General features: G+C 40.3%; 1 protein-coding gene across 7 annotated transcripts in view; it reads left to right on the forward strand.

Annotated features, from left to right (window-relative positions):
* The window catches only part of Trpc4 (transient receptor potential cation channel, subfamily C, member 4), a 162888-nt gene that overhangs the window by 39877 nt on the left and 101366 nt on the right, over nt 1-21645 (forward strand). The gene's annotated exons all lie outside the window — the stretch shown is intronic.

The raw sequence follows: 21645 nt of genomic DNA on the forward strand, positions 1-21645 counted from the left end.
AAGTTAATGGTGGGTTAATGGCAAAGCCATTGCAGATGCTATACTGTGGCTCCAAAATCCATCTTTCAAAATGCAATCATGGAAGGTGTGTCCATTGCACTTCTAGAAACTTCTGCCTGCTTGATAATAGATAGTTTTCTGTGTCTGAAAATGATGGCGCATGAGTAATCACATATCCAAACTGTGCTATGGCTACTCCACTGCCTTTGATTCTTTTACCAAGCTCTTCAGAGTTAGTAGATTGAACACTGTGGCTGAGCATCTCTTCCAGTTCTGAGATGCTGTAGCTGATGGTTCTTTCTCAAATCTTACCCTCATTCACTTCTTCTTCCCTGAACCAAAACTTTGATAAACTAACACTTTAAAGAAATCATATTTCTCTGCTTATTGCTTGGCCAGCTTTGTTTTGCTTCAGATACAGTTGTGGACTACCTTCTTACATTGTTCAACTTGGTAGGATCAAGTTTACATTGACCATTGGGAACTTGAACAAACCTAGATTGGGGCATAAAATTATAGTAACACCTAAAGATACTTAACTGACCCCAGTGTTACACCACTAAGATGCTTCAGGTGCCCAGATGGAGAAAGTAGGAGTCTGGACTAATGGATACAAGCTGAGGTCCTGCTCTCTTAGTGGTTGAGTTACATCACTGTGATACAGCCTTGAAAAGTGACTAGCTTAGGGGAATAAAGATAGATTCTCACAGTTCAAAGATTATAGCCTATGGTTGTCCAACTGGGCACTGCCTACAAGAGTTTCCGTCATTTTCCTGTAGCCCACAAATCTAGGAATCCAGTACTAAAATAATGCATTCATGTGATGAAAGCCTCAATCAGGTCCCAAAAGATTGACCTTTGAACACTGATACCCTGGGGCCAAAGCTTCAGTACAAGAGCTTCTAGAGAACATTGAAGACCCAAGATGCTACCCTTAGACACCTTTGGGCTTTACATTTGTGCCTGTAATCATAGTCCCAAAGCATCTACATGTTCTGCTAGCAACACACTATATTGTATAGTCCCTTGTAGTTTTGCTTATGTAGCCATAGTTCAGGTGCCAAGTCTTCCATGTAGACCACTATAGACGGCCAGAAGCCTGTAGGACAAAATTGGCATTTGATGTATTTTTTTCATGTGTCACTTAAGAGACTCATCGGTTTGCTTTCTAGAGAGTTCTTTAATGTCTCTTTAGACACTGTCATTTGTGCAAACTGGAGAAATCTGGTGTCTGGAGAAGGTACCTTCTATGATAAGAGTGTTTGTTGAAAAATGTTCAACTTCTGAGCTAAGTCCTCATCTCCCAAGTAGGTCCTGGCTCCTTTCAGGCACTTGGACCCTGATTATTAATAGAAAGTAGTAAAGGTTTGCAGTCTGCCAAGACTCTGAAGCTTCGCAGGCCATGTGCTTCTGGAAGATGTCTCTCACATGAGGCTTTAGGCCAAGAATCCCTTTTCTATTTGTGCATTTTAGAACTCTACTTTGGCATAGGATATTAAGGGAAAACTGTCCTGTTTGATTTGAACTTGATCATTCTTTTAAGAACAATCCCAGACTATCTTAGAGTGCCTGGTCTACTGAATAATAGAAATGAAGCTTTGGCAGGATGAACATACAGAGTTCAGTCGATAAAAGTCCGTAAAGGATGTGACAAGAGCTGTGTTCAACCCCAATAGTGTTTGGCTGTGTATGTGTGATTTCATTAGGTAGCACATCTTTTAGACATGGAAAACATCCACTGGAATGCTACTTTTCATACATCTTGTGATGCTGGAAACAAATTATATTTTTAACTGGACCATTTAAAAATAAAGTATAGGTTTTTAGGCAACCCTTGCAATTATTGAAATAATTTTGTGTGTTGGGGTAATTCACAGAATTCCAGATGTATATATACATATTTATCCACAAATTCTAAAACACATCAATACTAATGCTGATGTCACTTGAACAAAGAATCAAGGCATGAAAACTGTAATAATCTACTAGATTTGATAAATGTAATTTAAAGTGAAGGCTAAGGAAGGGGTTGTAAGATAAAATGATTTAAAATCAATTATTAGCAAATCACTAAGATCCTGAAATATGTGTGTGTTATTGACATATTATTATTTTACAAATTTGTCACATGCTACATATTTTTCCTCTGGAAAAGATAAGGTGTTTGGTGACACTCACCAGTTATGAGCACTGGGAGACTTGAAATGAATTGGTGTGCTTCTTAATTACACTCACCAGGGAGTAATTTCTGCTGGGTTAGCCTGGTAGGTCTTGGGCTGGAGCCTAAAGAGAAAAGCCATTCCTATTCTCAGAGGTGTTAAGCTCTAGTTAGGGAGAATGAACGGGGAAAACCCACTATGGTCACAACAGAAAAGAGGAAAGAAAAAGCATTCTGTCATCTTTATGAAGATAAAATCACTGGGTTTCATTTAAAAAAAATTCTGTTACAGGGTAGAGGATGCAAGTGAGCAGGAGACATGTATAGGGAAAAGGTACTGATGCTTGGTTTAATACCTTGGGAAATTATAAGACCACTGGCTAAAATAGACTCTATGAGAAAAGGCCTAAGGGACAGCTGTTGATACTTCAGAGTTAATTGGAAATGGAGGTCTAGTGGGGTCTGGATGAGGAGATACGTGAGAGTAAAGAAAGCAAACAAGTGCCCGTATCTCCGTAGTTCCCACAGCTTCGCATGGCTTAGCTCTAATCGTCTTGAAGTATTTATGGATTCGCAGCACACCAAGTGACTCTTCTCAGTGTGGCTTTTAGTGAAAGGGTGCAGTTTCTCTCGCTAAGTCAAAGATAGTCATAAACCTCCTTCTGTATTTAATGTAGGTCCTTCATAGACCAGGTCTCAGTATGTCGAGGTTTTTGAAAGTATTTCTTTTTTTTTTAATTTTTTTATTAGAGATTTTCTTTATATACATTTCAAATGCTATCCTGAAAGTTTCCTATACCCTCCCCTTGCCCTGCTTCCCTACCCACCCACTCCCACTTCTTGGCTTTGGTGTTCCCCTGTACTGGGGCATATAAAGTTTGCAATGCCAAGGGGCCATGAAAAAAAACAATAGTTGTTGTCTTGGGTTTAATGAGGGCACAGACAACCTGTGGTTCTCCACACCTGTGTGAAGGTGGCACATTGTGTATCCTCACAGGGGCAGCTCTCTTGCTAGCATCCTAATACTGGTATCCTTTGTATGTTTGTTTTTCTGAACTCTGCATCCTTCATGGTACCTCTCTTCCCTAGAGACAGTAGACAAGGATGAGTGCTCATCCTTGTTTTTTTAGTCAGTTGATTGGTTACTTGAATTTGAACTATTTTTGGTTGACATGCCTCCTAGATGTCTTCAGAGGCCAGATCAATAACAGCTGCATTTGCCCCAGTAAGTGTTTTTCCAGAGGCCAGACGGGCTTTCCCACTCTTCATTTACACCAATGCTTCAGCACTTTTAGCATCCTCAGACTCACAGGCTGGGCCCGATGAGCTGCCGGTCCCCACCTGCCATTCCTGACACAGCAGCTTTGAAATGACACCCTGGAATTTATATAGAAGTAAGCAAGTTCCCAGAAGAGACTGACACTGGTCTGGACACAGCCCTAGAGGAGCTGTGACTCTGGGGAGGCAGAAATTCATAGATTACATGCATTTGTCTGTGTCATGTGTTAAACTATATGGTGCTAACCTGGTTTTTAGGAGATTCTTGTTAATCCCATAAAGTCCTCAGAATGATATTGTTAATTAGTTCAGCAGTGAGATCCTGGAGTATTTAGGTTGAAGACACATTGATTCTAAAACTTAACTATAAACAATTCAAGGACTCTCTAACTGGGGCAGATCATGAAGGCATCTAATCCAGTACTTTACATCCAAAAGAAGAAAAGGGAAGGGGCTTCATAGAATGCCTTGTACTTGGCCTGTCTGAAACATTTGTAATGCAGAGTTGCCTGCTGCTGCTGATGTTAGCTATAGTAGCCTGGCTAAGTAGTTTATTTGTTATCTCTTGGGAATGTTTACTCCACCTCATGAAGGTAGACACTCTTGTTCCTCCCTGTGCTGAGGAATAAAAGGATTCATCTTGAGTGACATTTCCCAAGTGGCAAAGCCAGGAATCATCAGGCTTGAGACCTCTGACTCCTTGAAAAAGCTGCTCACCTAGCTGGCCTGGTTCTAGCCACAGCATCAATTTGGATAGAAGACATTAGAATCATTAATCTTTCTAATTTAAGGTACAGAATGGACAGATTTTTAAAAAATGTTCTGGTTCTATGTATTATGAATATTTGTTCTAAATATTATGATGCCATTTTAAGTCTGGCTGCCCAATAAATATTAACTGTGGCCCTCTGTACTCTGCCATGCCATAGAATCTGGACAATAGTCACTAGAATTTGTGAAGTCCTGGGGAAGGCCAAGAAGGGACTGACAGAAGGATGCCCCCTGGCTCACTTCTCCATTCTTGATTTGAGAATTCTGCATCTCCCTGAGCTGTGGTTCTGAGACCATGTTTTCTTAACCCCACTAGCTTTTTAAAGTCCAATAATACTTACATTTTTTTTATTTTTACAAATTTACATGTGATGCCAATATAATAATACTACCATCACTATACCAGACCATTGTCTCTGCCTTCCTGCAGATACATATAGATCAATAACCCAGGTTGTCTTACAGTTTACCCTGAAATACATATGACTTCTTTGTTCATACTTGAAAATAGGGAACCAGCTCCGGGTGAGCACAGTTTGCTCTTTTCTTTCCATGCCAGTGCATATGGGGATGGGCTTACAGTCTCAATCGTCTTTATAATACAATTCTGAAGCTTTAGAAACATTAACTATTATGAAATCAGAAAAATCAAACAGCATGAAATGGAATTCTGGCATTAGCATGTTAATTCAAAAATATGTCCTAGAAAAAAAAATACCAATAACTAGAACTATATAACCCTTTCACTGTCTGTGGATATTTAGTAAATATATCCCTGGGTACTGAATGTAGACTTGTTCTTTAAACCAATACAATATTTTATATTGTCTCCATTTGCTTTCTGTTTTAAGAATCAGAAACTCTGGAAAGATTTATTGGGGTTCCTTTGCTAGGAATGGATTCATTGGCATAATGAAAACTGTGACTGTCCTTCACTGTTCACCTGAAACCCTGCCTTAGGTCAAGTCTGGGATATCAGCAGTGAGCACACAGTGTGAATCTGCCTGCTATCAGTACAGTAAATGAGCCCAAAGATCCATGAATCCATGATCAGCTACTATTAAAATTCACAGCAGGCAAGAGAAAAGATTAACAGGAGAAAAATAAATAATGAGGGGTACAGATGTCATTTCCCAAGCTAGGCATTGTAGTGATATGCCAAGATAATCCTGGCTCTTGAGATGCCAAGGTAGGAAGATCTCTGTGGGTTCAGGCTTAGCCTGGGCTACAGAGTGAGACCCTGTCTTAAAAATACACAAAACAGTGTTCTTTCTCACGGCTTCAAAATGTTTATCCCACTTTGAAATCTAATGATAGCAACAGTCAACAATTCTGCTTTATTTAAACTGATTTAAAGTGATCAATAAAAATACTATACAATATTTTCTTAATGTGACTCTAGAGTTAAATAGCTAACAATCTCCCAATTTGATTTTTGTTGTTGTTGTTGTTTTGTAATGCAATGGTAGCCAATATTAACAAGTACTTTGAAGATCTGAAAAAAAATTGAGTTTTATTATTACACAGCAGGGAATTTTAGCAGCAAAGACCATTTAGTCAGCTGGTGAATGGCAACCATGAAAGAGGTGTGTAGCCTCACGTGGAATCATATTAAAGCGTGGCCCTTCGAAACACTGTTAATATGATAAGGTAGCTTTAGCCAATTAGCTGTTCTTGCTCATGTGTGGGTAGCCTCCTTGGCCATGTGAAGGCCAGCAGTTACACATAATCCCTAGGGGATGTGCTCTCTTGCGCCATCCTGTTAGCACACCACATCACAGCTGGCATCAAAGCAAAATGCATCAGATATGTCAGGAGGCCACAGAACGAAACATCTGACTGGTTCTGAAAAACCTCAGGTGAAAAGCAAACACATGTTCCAGAAAGAAAAACTCCACCAGTGTGGAGCCACTTCTCTTACCTGGTACATCTCCTGGAGAAACAGTATCTGTTTCTTGGCACAGAAACCAAGTCATTCTTGGGTTGGAAGGATTTTGTTAAGAACATATCCCAAGAGCTTAGAAGGGAAAATCCTGGGTAGAATTCCTGTCTTCAGGATCAGGAAAATCCCAAAGTTACTTGAGCCTTAACTTTCTCACAGCAAGGAAGAGCTCGACAGTCCTACTGATTAAATCGTTGTAGAGATTTGAACGTAAAACTGCACAATGTTTTATACACAGACAGTGGAAGCCCCTTCACTTGGATGCTGTTTGAAATGTACTAAATACTCACATTCACGAAACACTTTAGACTCACTATACTTAGTTTAATTAAAATGTCCATCAAAAGACTCTAATTGTTCCTTGGAACATAGTCTATCATACATAGCCTCTGATGAAAAGCTTTGGGGAGGTCATGAATTATTAAGGTTCTGAAACCTATTACAAGTGTTGTGATTAGGGCTGGAGTGATGGCTCAGTGATTAAGAGAACTGGCTACTCAAGTTCTATTCCCAACAAGCATACCTGGTGGCTGACAGCCCTCTGTACCTCTAGCTCATGTGTTCTGACACCGCCTTCTAGCTGTCCCAGGCATCAGCATGTACACTGGCAAACATACATGAAGATACACATGGAAATACACAAGCAAAAGTCAATCCATTCTAAAAGTCATAATTAAGTCTACACACACATTTCTGTGAGAATTTGCTTGTTGAACTTCTTCACTAATTATAGCACTAAAGATGAGCCATTGGATGAAACTGAGTGCATCTAAAATGGCAGAGGTAGGAATCAGAAAAGGCTACACTGTTGCCTGAATGAACCACCACTGACTTGAACATGCCCTCTCAACTCGCCTCGCTGCCCTTCCTTCTTCATGGGCAAAATGAGTGTTACTACTTTAATATTAGAGCCATGGGCAGAGAGGAATTAGAGTTAGACTCACTGTCCGATGCTTGCAGAAACCATCCTCATACTGGTTTGTCATAATTTGTCTTTTGTGGATTCAATTTATACATCAATTAGGTCTTGATGTTCCCATTCCACACCAATATTGCTTGAATCGTTTATCAGAAACACTGGATGAATATGCCCGATCACAAGCTCTGAGCATGAAAGAGCTTAAGGTTCACGCGCACACAAGGAGTAGACAGACACTGGAGGCTCAGAAAGATTGGTGGTGGCAAACATAGTACTTGGTGTGCAATCTCTTCTCACTTATATGAGGTTAGGACTGCTTGGCTTTTCCTTTGCTCTTATGTGTAACCTAGGAACCACACTTTTTCTTGACTTCTGGTATCTCTGAGAGAATACACATGGATTTGTTTGATGTGGCAATTAAGTTTTCTCCATAGGCGACTAATAAAAATGCACTAGTACAGCCATGTTTGTGCACAGTGAAGGATAAGGAAATAAATTAGAAAAAAACCCTATATTTAGACTTTATATTCTGAAATTTACTTTCTGTGTGTGCATTGTTTTTTCTTCTCACATATATCCATGTGTGCTAGGTGTCGGCAGAGGCCAAAAGACGGTGTCAGATTCCCTAAGGATTAGAATTCTGGATGATTGTGAGCCCCTCATGTGGGTGCTGGGAATTGAACTAGGATCCTCTGCATATCCAAGAGGTATTCTCAACTGCTATGCTATCCATTGAGCTTACAACACGTTTAAAAATTTTACTGGAGTCTCGCAGCAGATCTAGAAAACTTTGTGACCATTTGAGATTGTTACTTTATGAAAATTTCAGAGCAAGCTTTGTGGAAAGTTTTGTTTCTGCCATTTGATAAGGAGGGGGGGGTTGTAACTGGAATAGATAGCTACAATTATATAAATGGGGATTATTGCCAGGGCTCTTCAGGGTATTACAGCCTGTGGGGACTCAAGTTCCTTATAGACAAAGGTCTGTATTTGCATGGAAACTCTATGTGGGGAATCACCATACCTATTGTAATGTCCCAAAGGCTCATAGGATAAAGGTGTGGTCTCTGCCTGTAGAACAATGAGGATGTGGTGAGGACGAGAGAGCTGGAGGCCAGTGAGAGGTCTTCCGATTATTGGGACCCTGCCTCTCCTCTTCCCCGTTTTCACCAGCCCCATTAGAAGTGATTGGCTAACTCCAATCATATGCTTATTCCTAACATGACGTCATGATGTGCTGCCTCGCCCCACGTCCAAATGAATGCAGCCTCTAGCTCTTCCAACTTATAAGCTGAAAGAAACATATTTCTTTACAGGTTGATATGTCAGGCAAGTATTACAGCAACCAAAAGCCAACACAATGCTTGCTCTAATGTTCATGTCTAACAAATTTTTGTATTGTCTGGAGAAAAGCAAGGAAAAAGCTATAATAATTCAGAGGCCATTTTTAATTTTTGGAACGGTTTTCAATCCACGGTAGTCAGTTAAATCTACTGACACAGAAGCCAGCGGAATTTAACTGGCCCCCTTTCCGACCTCCTTAATTGCAGCATTGAATGAAAGGTTCATTTTACTGGCTTTTATGGGAGCCTTACAGAATTCATGGAACATTTACTTAAGGTAGACCCTAGTAAGTAAGAGTTGAACCAACTAGGAACAAATGCAGATGTAATGGTACTGAAGGGAAGAAACTCTGGGTTGGAGGTCAGTGTTTGAGGTTAGGGAAACAGGCTTTGAAGCTCGCAGACTGAAAGCTATCCTGAAAGAGCCAAGTGCAGGTTTGATTGCTTTCACAGGTTTTACTAAACTCCTTCTTTGATCATCTTATAAAATGCGTCAGCAATCGAGAGCATGTGGCTCTGCAGAACTGTCCTGAAATCCGTTCAGCTAGAGGCTCCTGGTATAACTTAATAACACTACAATCACAGGGTGCACAGAACTTGCCTGGTTTCCTCCTGGATGGTTGCAGGAAGAGATTGGCAGTAATAAGGGAGACGCTGCTGGCACATTGAGAGATTTCTGGGAAGAGGGAGGTGAGAACGGCACATTAGCAGGAGTGTGGGAGATGAATGTCAGGCCAAGCATACATCAGCAAGATGGCGGTAGGTGGGGCTCTGCCAGGAACTTGTTCTGAGCTGATCCATGAAGCTGTGACTCTGCAGGGACGGGCACTGACATCTTGCTGGAGGAGGTTTACTCTACATTTGACATGGGACTTTCTCCTCATTTGTGTTTGAGATGGAGTTAAAGGAGCCTGCCTTCCCTTTGCCGCTATCCTATTCTGTACACTTTGAGTTTTTTAATTACAGTGGGAGCCACTGTGTCGATTTCTCTTGCTCTTCACATCCACCTCTTAATAACGACAACAGGGACAACTGTACTTTCCCTAAGACTGGAGATGGTTTAGGGGTTTGCAACAGATCCTATGAGTTGATGCAGTGTGCATATGATTCCTAATTTTCTCTGTTTGCCCCTTGGTCTCCACCACAGCTGACCAATGGGGGCGGGGGGGGGACAGTTAAAGGTGGAGCAATAACCATGAAATGGGCTGAAGTGTTCTGAGTGAGGCCATGATCATTGTAAAGCATTCTCCAGGAGCAGTGTGTCGAAGGCTTGGTTCTCAGCTCATGGTTGTGTTGACAGTTGATGCAATCTTTAGGGGATCGGAAGGAAGTTACATCACTACAGGTAGACCCCAACCCTTTATCATTTACTCTCTTTGTTTCCAGGGTACCGTGAGGTGAACATCTCTGCTTATTTAGAATAAAATCATAAGACAGAAAATATTTGAAATAGGAAATTTACAAAGCATATGACAAAATTGACCAAAGTGATCCTGTTTAGCGCCGAGTGGCAAGCATCAGAACATATTGGCAAATTACACACTTTTCATCAGGAAACAGTCCATGAACACAGGGAAAGAAACACCCTTTATGCACATTGTCTTTATTAGGGTTTTATTGCTATGAACAGACACATGACTAAGGCAAGTCTTATAAATGACAACATTTAATTGGGGCTGCCTTACAGGTTCAGAGGTTCAGTCCATTGCACCAAGGTGGAAGCATGGCAGCATCCAGGCAGGCATGGAGCAGGAGGAGCTGAGGGTCCTACGTCTTCATCCAAAGGAAGCCAGGAACAGACTGAACATCCTCAGGCAGTAGGAGGAGGATCTCTAAGCCCAGCTCCACAGTGACACACTTCCTCCAACAAGGCCACACCTCATAATAGTGCCACTCCCTGGGCCAAGCGTGTTCAAACCACCACACGCATGCACACAGAGATATTTTTAAAAGTCTGTTGGCTTGAGGTCTTCTCGTATATAACCAAGAATGGTATAGTGAGTAATATGGGAGTTCTCTTCCTTCCTTCCTTCCTTCCTTCCTTCCTTCCTTCCTTCCTTCCTTCCTTCCTTTCTTTCTTTCTTTCTTTCTTTCTTTCTTTTTTTTGGTTTTTGAGACAGGGTTTATCTGTGTAGCTCTGGATGCCCTGGTATTCACTCTATAGACCAGGCTGGCCTCAAACTCAGAAATCCGCCTGCCTCTGCCTTCCAAGTGATGGGATTAAAGACATGCGCCACCACTGCCCGGCAGGAGTTCTCTTTCTAATCATTGTAAAATTAGAAAGATCTTGTATCCTCCTTCTCTACTGAATAGTTGGTTGGGTGTGAGAGTGTTCTGGTAGAATCTTTAGGTTCATTAATGTACAGAGTCCTGTCATCTACAAAAATACACTGAATTCCTTAGTTGCTACATAATTTTATATTTCCACCAGTGGATAATTAGTGTTCCTCATCTGTAACACCTTCATCAGCATTTTTAAAATCATTTTTCTGTTGAGGAGACTGAATCTCACAGCAGTCTTAATTTGAATTTACCCAATGGCTAAGTGTATTGCACACATCTTCAAGTCTTTTTTGACCATTTATATTTCTTGTACTTGAGAACTGCCAATATATTCATTGGTGCATTAGTTGACTGGATGATTTGATTTTTGCCTTTTCACTTTTACAGTTCTTTGGATATCCTAGATATGAATCCCCTGTCTGATGTGTAGCTGTTAAAGACTATTGCTCTAGTTCTTCATTCTCTTTCCACTGTCATGATTGTGTCCTTTGCTGACAAGCTTTTTGATTTCTAGTGATCAGATTATAACATATATAAGATATATATGTGACATAAGTTCTTATGGAGTACTGTGATAGCCCCAGCATTGCACTTACACAAGTCTTGTTTCTGCTATTAGTCCCCTAGCTCTGGGGACTGATCTGCTTTCATATCAACTTTGTAATTGTTGATCCTATTCTATGAGTAGAATCAGGATTTTGATGTTGATTGTATTGTCTGTAGATTAATTTCTTTAATAGAGCCATTTTCACAGTATCTATTTAACCAATCCATGACTTTGATGGTTCTTCAAATATTCTAGTATCTTCTTTAACTTTTTTTTGTCTTACATGTCCTTCTTTAGTCCTATTCTAGGTTCTGTTTTTAAAAATTACTCTGAGTGTAAGTTTCCTTTTAATTTATTTCACTTATTTCATTATTTGACGTTATTATTCCCACATGGAAAAGCTGCTAATTTTATAAGCTGATCGATCTTGTATCCTCCTTCTCTACTGAACAGTTGATTGAGTGTGAGAGTATTCTGGTAGACTCTTTAGGTTCATTAATGTACAGAGTCCCATCATCTACAAACAAGAAGAAATTGACTTCCTCCTTTCCTCTTTCTAATTTCCTTTATTCTATTCTATCACTGCTCTAGCTCAGGATGTGAACACTATACTGAGTAAGAAAGTAGAGAGTCACTACTCATCTCTCATATCAGGATCCAGAGGCCCTGCTTTTAGGTGTTAACGGTTTAGAGTAATAATTAGCAGTGGTTTTGGCATTGATAGTTTTTATCATGTTTAGATTTTTGTTGGTTTCTAGTCCTAGTTTTTGTTTTGTTTTGTTTTGATTTTTAGCATTTTTATCATTTAGGGGCATTGAATTTTGTTGTGTCTTTTCTGCACTGGTAAAAATGATCATCGACTGATGTCCTTAACTCTGTTTTCGTCTTGAGTTAGACTTGTTGATTCGTGTACAGTGAACAAACTTTGTATCCCTGGAATGCAAGTTAATTACGATTGGGGATCGTGTATGATTTCCTTGATGTGTTCTTCAAGTTTTGAAAAATCCTATTGTGAAAATTTACATCTGTATTCATCAATGAGATTTATCTGTCCTTCTCTTTGTTTGGCATTTTCCATTTCTGGAATGCCAGCTTTGTAGAGTGAGCTTGGTAAAGGTCCGTTTCTTTCTGTTTTATGGGACAGTTTGAGGAGCATAGTTATTCTCTTCATAGTTAGCTCTTCATTAAATGTTTGAAATAATAGAATATTGAATCTGTCTAGTCTAGAGTCAAATTGGGAAAATTTGGTCTAGAGTATAATCTAAAGTAAAAATTGAGAAAAAAATTTTACAACTGCTGTAGTCTTTCTCACTGTTTATGTTATTTGTATATTTCTGATTTAATTTTCATAAGTCTTATGTGTCTACAAAAGTACTGCTTTATTGCCTAAATTTTCCACAGGATCCAGAGAAGAACATATCATGTTTTTGTTGGATATGATATTCTATAGACATCTGTTGAATTCATCTGAAATATAGTGTTGTGTAACTCAAGCATTTATTGGTTTATATTTTATTTTAGATTGTCTTTTGAAAGGGGAGATCAGGGTACTGAAATCACTTACTCTTGTATGAAGATGTATTCAAAAATTTATGTCTATTTTTGTTTGTTTTATAAAATATGAAGGATTGATGCTTAGTGCTTGTATTTTCACAATTGTTATATCTTCCTGATGAAGTACTCCTCTTACTAATACATAGTGGCCTTTGCTAGCTCTTGAGAGTAATTTTGGCTTTAAGTCTACAATACCAACTATCAGAATAACTAGAGTAGATTATATTTGGTTTCTGTTCATTTCAAAGACTGGCATCTCTCCTTTGACTTTCAATTGATGGATATCTTTACCAGTGGGTACATTTCTTGCAACACCATATGATTGGAGACAGTTTCTAATCCAATCAGACATTCTATTAGTAGGTTGAGGCACTCATGCTTGAGTTCATTATTGACACATATTTATCAATTCTTGTTGATTTTGGGGGTGTGGCTTAAACTACTCTTCTTCACTTTCTTTTCTGTTAGAACCAGACATGGCCTAACATGACCCTGTTAGAGCTGTGGGTCACTTTTTTGCTGTCCTTTCATTTGTTTTAGATTTTCTTCCCTGTGCTCTTGTGATTGATGCTCTTTCATTATCCTCTGTGTATTACACTCATTTAAGTCTCTTCAGCATGCTGCTTTGTGGTCATGTGCATCCCTTGAGTTTCTCGTCCTTTTAGAAAAGATGTCTCTGTTGGAGATCCCCATCTTAGTGGGCTGCTCTTTATTTTCTGGGCTTGAATTTCAGGCTGTCAACCAGAGATCGGCCATTATATTGATAATTCTACCTATGTTAGTGAGTTGCTATTTTCTCCTTATACCCTTTGTGGCATGCATAGTGAATGTGTATGTGCACATGTGTGTGTGCATGTATGCATGTGTATATTCATATTCACGGTATATGTTCATATAAGTGCATGTATGTGGACATCCACTCAGTGTACCCATATGTGTAGAAGCAAATTTCATCCTTGGATACAATTCCTCAGTTACCTTCCTCTTTGTTTTCGGAGACAGGGTCTTTGATTGGCCTGGTGTTCTGCAAATAGGATAGGCTGGCTGGTCAATGAATCCCAGTGATGCACTCCTCCTACCTCCCCTATGCTGTGGTTACAAGTATGTGCCACCATGACTTTATTATTTTTTTTAATGTAGGTTCTGAGGACAACTGAGCTATTCCACCAATCCTCTTAATGCTTCGAAGACTGTTTCTTATCTGTATTTTTGTCCTGCTGCCTCACAACAAGTTTCTCTTGTACCTCTTAAAGAGATAGATCCTCTGGCAGTGTTCTGAGTTTCTAACTGCCTGATGTACTTTGAATGTCTGTTTCTTTCTACAGTTCAGGTAATTTCCTACCCTGACCTCATGTAATTCCTTGAGCCTTTTATGTTTGTCTCAGCACTCTCTTCTGGCCTGTGTGCCTTGGTCATATCTGAAATTCTTGGATGTTCTGTTGTTTTATTATTTTTTTCCCATAATGGTTTTTGAAGGCTACGGTTTGTCTGAAGTCAGAGTCTGTCTTGTAGGCATCTGTCAGTCATGAGGGCTGTTCTTTATCATCTCTCTCAGGTCACCTGGATCATCTTTCCTAAATCTGTAGGCTCAGGATTTCACTCCTGCTCCTTCCTTCTAGAAGTGACATTCTAATGCATTGTGATTCCACTTGCCTGTGGCATCGCATGTCCCATGGTTCATCATCAGTGCCTCCCATCTAGACTCAGGTTTCCCCTCATCCCTTGCTGTAGTTGTATAGCACCCTTTCATGGTGCTAGAGGGAACGGTGGGACCTTAACATATGGGGCCAGTGTGAGGTGCTATGTCATGGGTAGCACACCATGAGATTAACAAGCCTCCATGGCCACTATGATGTGTTCCACAGACCCAATCGTCCAGGATATCTGCCATGGACTGAATCCTCTCATCCTGAACCCAAATCAACCATTTGTCTTTTTTAAGCTGCTCATCACAAGTACTTGAGACAGTAATGGATGTTGACTGACACACTCCTTTTGTAATATTGTCTGGAAAAAATCCAGTCTCCACCTCCTCTGTCTTATAACCAGGAACCCAGAGAGGGCTGAAGCAAGGCATGGAGCCATCTGGACTAGTTTTGTTCTGAAGGCATGCTGATTCATTTTGAGTGAGTACACGAGACTCCCACTTGTCTTCATGCTTAACTCTTTGTCTTCTTTCCCCAGACAGATAGCAAGTCCACGGGAGATATTTCCTACTCCTTAAAGTAATACCTCTTGTTTTGTCTTGTACTAATAGATTTGATTGTAAGGGAAATTCCATAGTCTCATTCTGCCCTATCTCCCTCGGGATCCTGCACTCCACACTGCACAATCGCACGCTTCACTGTCTGGGTTCTCCATACCCTTTACAGCTCTTCACTCATTTTCTCAAAGTCTAAAATTTGAAATGTCAGAGAGTTCAAATCTCTAACTATTTTTCTTCCTGCACTCACTTCTTGCTTGTAAAATGATGTTCAGGCTCATGGCTTTAAATTCTGCTTGTATACTGATAACTATCAACATTGAGAGCTCCGTATTCCTAATGTCATTTCAAGTTCAACTTGAAAAGACTGTATCTTGAACTCTCTTCTGTCTCTAAACACCTTCTTTGAGAATGCTCTCAAGAAGTTTCCTTTGCTCTGCTCATGTCTGGATGTTCAGTCACCCTTGACCTCTCTGTGTGGGATTTCATCTCAGATCTATAATATTCCACTAACAAATCCCAGTGGCTTCAATACCTACCCAGAATTATCTACCTTGATGACTGGCATCTTCCTCCTTAGTGTATCTTCCATCCCTGTAGCTCATTCTCAATGCACATGACAGAGTGGTTCTGCAGAGTTGTCCCTCCACTCCCAATGTCCCAATGCCCTTCTCATTTTATTATGACGTAACAGCCACAGTTCTGAAAATGAGTCCGATTGCATGTGTATCACCTTCTACATTTATCTAATATTGCCATCTACACTCTTCCACAACCAACTGTCCTCTCTTTAATTTCCCAAAGTTCCAGGCATGCCCAGGCATTGTTGTCTTCATGCCCATAGCCTCCTCTTCCAAGAGTGCTCTGCCCTTAGTCACATAGGCGTCACTTGATCCTCTCATGCCTTGCTGTTGCAGCCTCATTTCCCTTTGCCCACAGAGAGCTTCAATTCAAGCTCTGCTCTATGCTTCTTTTCTTCTCACTCCACTGTGTTTTCATAGAGAACTCTATAGTTCTTCCATTTTTAATATATCCATCATCTTGTTTACTCATGGCCTGTGTCTTTATTATTTCTCTGAATGAAGACAAAGGCATTATCTGCTGTGCACACTGCTATATTCCTGGAAGTTGGCAGAATGAGTGGCAGGAGCTCCAGCTGCACCAAGCAGCTACTGAATGGCTGGAAACATAGACTTTCACATTTACCACCCACAGTTCATGCCAGCAGAACAGCTAGTGCTGTGCAGAGAACAGAGGGGACATTGGCTTTATTGATTCTCAGTAGGAACACAGCTAAAGAGTGAAATGGACGCATGCCACCTGGGGAGACTCAGAGAGGGCTACCATAGAGATGACAGTTATGGTGAAGATGTCAATCACAGTGTTGATACCAGATTATGCTTTGTGAAGTTTTACATATAGAAAGCTTTTATCTCTAACTTTGATTGATTTTAATCCTTAAGAGACTCTCAAGTCAAGACTTTATTCAACTTTTTTTTTCTGCTGATGAGAAAAACTGAAGAACAGGTGTTGTCCTTCAATAGCATTCTGAAAACTGTAGTTACTGGAACAATACCTATGCCCACACCCTACTATCCCAAGAAAAACAGTCATGGATGCCCAAGGACTGGGGAGTTCCAAACAGGAGATGGCAAAACATCATTGAGATAAATGGAAATAATTGGCCAGCGTTAGCATGATAATTCCTAGGAAATTATAGTTAAACTCCGATGGTTAACATCTTCTAAGGGTCATTTAATAGATTTTTCTTCACTGTAACTTACAGTATCTATACATGCAGAGAATGTTCAGTGATCACCAATTGGAACATGTACATAGCAGTTCACAGCAAAGATCTTCATGCTCTGGCTCGATAGCTTGAAATTCTAGTGACAGAAATCCCTCTAAACCTTGACATATGTGCTTATGAAACGGCCCGCCAGGAAATGGCTGTTCTACCTTGCAGATGAATCAAGTACTATAATTGGGACTGTGTTTATGTGAGGAGAAGCGAATGAATCTGGAGAAACCGAACAAGACAGTTCTCTGCTCTTTCTCCAAACAGCCCCAGCATTGTCATACATACGACCTCTGTTTGGTGATTTATAGAGATCAACAGAGTTTCACCTTTCAGCTCCACCACAACCCTGGGGAGTAAACTTTAAGAAGTCTTTGCTATATGTTTCTCTGAATCTTAATCTATAGTGAGAAAGATCTGAAATAAATGTGTGCATTAGAGAATGGGAGAGCAGAAATAGAAAGGCGTTGACTGGCTTTGTTATTTTCATGTAGCTAAAAGTGGCTGAGGCAAGGTTTAATGTGGCTCATCCTATCTCAGTGCCTGAGCAGGAGCAGTCCTCAGGCTGTCCTGGCTGTCTTAGCCAGAAGATACACAGTTTCAGGGCTGGAGAGATGGCTCATAGGTTAAGAGTGCTTGCTGCACTTCCAAGGGCCCTGAGATTGGTTCCCAGCATCCATGCCTAGCATGCATGCATGTGCACACACGCACACACACACACACACACACACACACACACACACACTTTAATAAAAAATAAATTTTCAAACAGAAATGTATAGTATATCAAATAATTTAAAGTCAGGCTGCATGGATTTATGACCATGGACCTGATTCTTAAATAATTTCACTAAGACCTGCCATTCTCATTTGTATAAAACAGAACATTTTTCTAAAAAAATTAATAATAACCTTGAAGATTGACCAAGGTGGGACACAAGTTCTCAGCACAGACCATAGAGCATGGTGTTTCATATGTGTTAGCTGTCCAGGCACATTTACACGATGTCAGCTAACTAGCTGAGATGTGTTTGTCCATAACCTATTTCATGTGATGCAAATATCCCTATCTCTAAACTCTGCCATCAAAGTTCGCATGGTGTTGTATTTCCCATGTGCCCCCTGAACTCCCCAAAATCAATGGCATTTCTATTTGTCAGGGTATTTCATTTGAAGCAGGACTTTACATAGGCTTCCATCAATCCATGCTTAATGTAACTTAAAGCAAATATATTAACGATGAATAATTAAAATCATTTGCAAAGCTGACAATGGACATGGATATGTCATTAATCTCGGGTGCATCACTTCCTTGGGAGGTCCACGGAGCTCTGTAAGAACCTTTAAGGAGACAAGGAAATGGAATTCACATATTATGTGCTACTATTTTTGCCAGCTTCTTCAAGTATTTGTTCATCTCTTCTCATGGATAATTGACAGTACCTCTCCTTTCACCCACCCACATTAGAGGAAAGGGCAGCTTAAATACAGTCAACCTTTACCATGCTCGTCACTGCAGTGAGGATGCTTGGACTGTGTTTGGATGTTTGATACAGTTGGTTAAAGAGGAAGGAGAAGGAAAAATCAATAAGGAGATGGTGATAGAATTTGACGTTAACATGCCAGGTCCCCCTGAAGGAGTGGGTCTTGGCTCACCAAGTGAGATTTTGTGATACAGCAGGATCAGACAAGGGACATGTCTGGTACCGTGTAGATAATGCAGAAAAGCTTTGCTTTTCTCCAATGTTTATGTTTTGAAAAACATCCATGTATTCTCCAAATTTCTATCATGGCAAAGAGTGATGCAGACTGCTTTTGCTATCTATGGGAGACAGGATTCTCCTAGCATGTGCAACCCCTGGATGCTCCAGTCCTCTATATAAAAGGGCACAACATTTGCATATTAATTCTGTATTATTTATGATACTTAATGCAATGTAAATGATCCACAATTAGTTAGAATTTTTACATAGGGGAAAAGATTAACAAATACAAATCTGTACATACATAATGCCGATGCATCTTACAAAGCATTTTATTTACTATTTTTATGTGTATGAATGTCTTGCCTCCATATGTCTGCACAGATGTGCATTCAGAGCATACACAGGCTAGAAGAGGGTGTCAGAATCCCTAGGGCTGGGGTTACAAATGGTTATGGGATACCACGTGGATGCTGGGAATTGAACTCTGGGTCCTCTGCAAGAACAGTAAGTGCTCTTAACCTCTGAGGCATCTCTTTATCCCCAGTAGAAACATTATTTCAAGAACTTTTGAGGTGTATTTTGTTGAATTTCGATGTAGAACCCGGGGTTAAGTAAGGTCATCATGTGAAGTGTAGAGAAATAGTGTCACCGTGCCTGCTTATGTGAAGTGTGTTCGGGAGTGGAAAGTGTGGGCCTCAGAACTCACAAAAGCAGCAGGTACTCTCCTATAAGGCTACAGAAACTACCATTCCGTCACTGTTGTACCTTGTCTCCATGGTTTACTAATTTGGCAACATGGTAGAAGCATGGCATATTTTGCTATTGTTTTAATTTTCCTTTGTGTAACTGTCAATGAGAAATATCCTGGCATTCTGTTTTGATGCTTTGATTTTCTCCTGTAAGGAAGATATTTAGAAGCAATGATGTATCTCTTGCCTGGCACAGAAATTCCTTTTTCTGAATCATTGCTGCTCTGGGTAGTGGGGATAGTAAGTATGCTTCCCATGTTGCACGTGTCCTTTGCTATTGTTTATTAGTTCATTTTCTGAGTTCATACTTGGTATTTTTCAACATCGCATGCAAGGACTGAATAATAAAACATTCAGGTTTCAATTCCGTGTTTACATTTTTGCTGAGAGAGTTCTCCTTAACCCCAAGGCCACATAACTATTTATTTTTTCTATAATTATGTTGCCTTTTGGCTTTAATATTTAAGCATTTACTTCATATTAAATTTAGTGTTATAAACTGAGTGAGAGGACTAATTTTGTTTGGGTGGAAAATTGCTTACGTGTCATTTAATAAACAACCTGCTTATCGGCAAGACTGCAAACTCCGCCATTCACATGCAATGTGTAATCCTCAGGGATCATCATGGAAAAATAGCTGCTCAGACAATTCATATTTTTGCTATATTCTTGAAGCATAGTATATACAATAATTTTTAGTTATTCTTAGACAATTCCTTCATATTAATTAATGATTATTATTTCATCAACTCAATTCCAGGCAGCTAGGATGAGGCTCTTAAAGCCCATACCCACAGTGACACACCTACTGCAACAAAGCCTCACCTACTCCAATAGGACCACATCTTCTCATAGTACCACTCCCTGAACCACGCTTATGCAAACTCTCATACTCATTAGTTTTTCATTACTCTTTGAGGATTTTGTACAATATATTTTGATCATTTTTAACCCCCTCTCCCAGCTCTCCCTTGCCTACTTTGCCATCCATACAACTCTGTGCCTTAAAACCTAACCAGATAAATTTGTGCTGTTCAGGTGTATCCTACATATGTAGCCTTCCACTGAGCGGTGGTCTGCTTACCAGAGGTAGACTCCTAGAGAGAACTAAGTCTTCCTCTTTCAACACTTAGCAACTGCTAGCTGTAGCATGTAGTTTTAAGAGCTATCCGCTCTATTCAATAGATGACTGTGAGCATCCACTTCTGTATTTGCACTGGCATAGCCTCACAAGAGACAACTATATGTCATGTCAGCAAAATCTTGCTGGCATATGCAGTAGTGTCTGGGTTTGGTGGCTGATTATGGGATAGACCCCTGGGTGGGCTAGTCTCTGGATAGTCCTTCTGTCTCAGCTTCCAAACTTTGTCTCTGTAACTCCTTACATGGGTATTTTGTTCTCCATTCTAAGGAGGGACGAAGTATCCACACTTTGGACTTCCTTCTTCTTGAGTTTCATGTGTTTTGCAAATTGTATCTTGAGTATTCTAAGTTTCTGGGCTAATATCCACTTATCAGTGAGTGCACATCATGTGCGTTCTTTTGTGATTGGGTTACCTCACTCAGGATGATACCCTCCAGATCCATCCATTTGCCTAAGAATTTCATAAATTCATTGTTTTTAATAGCTGAGTGGTACTACATTTTCTGTATCCATTCCTCTGTTGAGGGATATCTGGGATCTTTCCAACTTCTGGCTATTATAAATAAGGCTACTATGAACACAGGGCGCTCAATGGAGGAGCTAGAAAAAGTACCCAAGGAGCTGAAGGGGTCTGTAGCCTTCTAGGAGGGACAGCAATATGAACTAACTAGTACCCCCTGAGCTGGTGTCTCTAGCTGCATATGTAGCAGAAGATGACCTAGTCGGTCATCATTGGGAGGAGAGGCCCTTGGTCATGCAAAGATAATATGCCCCAAAACAGGGGAATGCCAGGGCCAGGAAGCGGGAGTGGGTGGGTTGAGGAACAGGGCAGAGGGAGGGTGTAGGGGACTTTTGGGATAGCATTTGAATTGTAAATGAAGGAAATATCTAATAAAAAATGTTTAAAAAAAGAATAAAATCTCAAAAAAAAAATAAAGATCTATCCACTCTAAATCCTGCTAGCACCAGCATCTGCTGTCTCTGTTCCTATTTGAGTGCATAGCCCAAGACTGAGACCCCATGTTTCTTTTAGCCAACGCCTCTGCCACAAAAGCTGGCTCTGCCTCTCCAGAGCTCCAAGATCATTCTGAGTTCCTGCCATCAGCTGTGGGCACACTCTCCCCAGCTCACACTCCACTGCAGTTACCTTTTCCCTGGAGCTTGGCCCTTCGCCCAGTCTTCCTGTTCCAAAGCCTGGCGGAATTCTGCCCCAGCTATGCTCCTTCCCTCCAGCCCACCTGAATCACTGC

The sequence above is a fragment of the Mus musculus genome, chromosome 3, assembly GCF_000001635.26.
Source record: "Mus musculus strain C57BL/6J chromosome 3, GRCm38.p6 C57BL/6J".
Lineage (NCBI taxonomy): Eukaryota > Metazoa > Chordata > Mammalia > Rodentia > Muridae > Mus > Mus musculus.